The 2,260-nt window shown below is 58.0% G+C and overlaps 1 pseudogene; it reads left to right on the forward strand.

The window, feature by feature from the left end:
• Window positions 1–454: 454 nt before the first annotated feature.
• Window positions 455–1,843, forward strand: LOC124703773 (annotated as a pseudogene).
• Window positions 1,844–2,260: the final 417 nt, after the last annotated feature.

The raw sequence follows: 2,260 nt of genomic DNA on the forward strand, positions 1-2,260 counted from the left end.
TATTGGGCTCGAAAAATGGCCGGCGCCGTTTGGGGCGCACCGGTGCGAGCCTAAAAACGACGTCGGCCCCCAAATCGCTATCGGGACCGTTATCGAGGCCGCCGGTGGAGATGGTCTACCAACATAAAAACCAACCGGATGCTGAACCATGTTTGGAAGGTCTGACTGACACGGACGTCGTGCACTTTTCCGGTGCTTTCGAATTAGGGAAGGAACTGAAAGCGAAACCGTGTACTAGCAGTACTAGGATTCATCCTCGGACAAGTTAACCCAAAGGCGGTTCAGGAAAGGCTCGAAACCTTCTCGGATTCATACTGCCCAAGGATATAAGGCCATGAACCCCGATCACTGAGATGCACATTTTCCTGCGTCGCTGCGCTACAGCAATCAATCTCCTCCGGCTAGCGAGTGAGTTCGTCTCCGTGCGTCGTCGCTGATCGATCCCGAGGGAAGGATGGCGGTGTACTACCGGTACAGGAGCGGCGTGGACACGTTCTCTCTTCCTGTCGCGGCGCCCTCCATTTCCGTCGGCGAGGTGAAGCGCCTAATCATGGGGACTAGCCGCCACGGCCACGGCCGGACGCGCGGCCGGGGTCCCAGGGAGGGCATCGCGATCTCCGACGCGCAGACCGGCGAGGAGTACACGGACGACACGCGCGTTGGTCCTGCGCAACACGACGGTGGTGGTGCGCCGAGTCGCCGGGCCTCCGGCCGATGCCATCGTGTCGGCACCCACTCAACGACCCTAAAGCGACACAAGACGGCGGCGGTTCTTCGTCGGAATCTTCCTCGAGGTCGAGCGCGTCGGCGGGAGCCGAGGAGGACGACGAGGCCAAGGCTATCAGCGCGGTGATCGACGCCGCGGAACTCAAGTGGGAGGGGCCGTCTCGTTACAATCACCGGGGCGCAGCATACCATGGGCCGGCGCCGCATGCCGGCTACGTGTGCCACAGGTGCCGCGTCCCGGGCCACTTCATCCAGCACTGCCCCACCAACGGCGACGCGAGGTTTGACTTCGGAAAGGCAACGTCGGTGCTTTCGCCTGCTCCAGTGGCACCAGTCGACGGCGACGACGGCGTCCCCGCGGATCTCCACTGCAAGATTTGCAAGAAGGTGATGGCTGACGCGGTGGTGACGAGCAAGTGCTGCTTCAGCAGCTTCTGCGACAGGTGCATCCGAGCCCACATCGTCGCCAACTCCAAGTGCGTGTGCGGGTCGCAGGCGCGCGCAGACGAGCTGGTTCCTAATTCAGCGCTGCGCACAACGATCTCCAACATTCTCGCCGCCAGGGCCGGCAGCGCTTCCGGTGAAAAAACAGAGAAACAGAGGAGCTCCGGCGGCGGCAGACTCAGAGTCGCGGCGGGCCTCGCAACATAGCCAAGTTTCTTCCAAGAAGGGTGCCGCCTCGGAGGACCGCGACGGAAGCGAATCGACGTCGAATCCAGCTGCGGCGCCTGAGCCAAGAAAGAAGGAGCAGGAGACGAAGGACGCAGCGGGAGCGCGCGCCGCCAACCATGCCGGTCATCAGTACGGCTGCTACGATGCTCCTCCATTTGCCCCGGCATGCTACGATCCTGCTTTCTTTGGTGGGGTGCCGTGGCCAGTCGATCCTTCCATGTACTACGGCTACGGCGGCATGCCTTACGCTTACGGTGGCGGCGGTTACCCGATGGGCCAGCAGCAATCTGACGCTATGGGCAACATGACAGCTTCGTATGGCTACCAGGGCGAACGCCACGACGGCAGGAAGAGGACGGGATGCGACGATCAGAGGCAGCATGACCGCAGTTTCAAGAGAAGGTGCAGTGGGAGCAGATCACAGGTCGCGTTAGTTCTGACGTGAAGGTGCTGATGGTCTGGAGCTGCTCTGGTGCCCAATGATGCATGATAGTCTGATGAGGGCTCTAGTCTGATAAGGTTTGATAATTGAGTTGTAGTTGCTCGAGAGTGTATTGAACTGTAACAAAGAGCTGGATTCGTACACGTGCACTTGCGCATGTGAAGCTCTTGTCTTCCCTGTAACTGTAACATCCCAACTATCCTTTTTGTAGCAATAAAAAGAACAAAGGGTCCATTTGTGCATGTCCTGCTTGTATTCGTGCCAGTAGCCATTTTTCTTTGCGTAGCCATTTTTAATAAATAAGTGGCGATTGAAGTACTTTTGGATGTGGAGTAACTTTAGTGTTTTTTTTTTGAAACATGCTTTGACTACAGGGGAGACCCCACAACTTCCTTTATTAAACCCTCAAAGAGTAAACTT

The sequence above is a fragment of the Lolium rigidum genome, chromosome 3 (genome assembly GCF_022539505.1).
Source record: "Lolium rigidum isolate FL_2022 chromosome 3, APGP_CSIRO_Lrig_0.1, whole genome shotgun sequence".
Lineage (NCBI taxonomy): Eukaryota > Viridiplantae > Streptophyta > Magnoliopsida > Poales > Poaceae > Lolium > Lolium rigidum.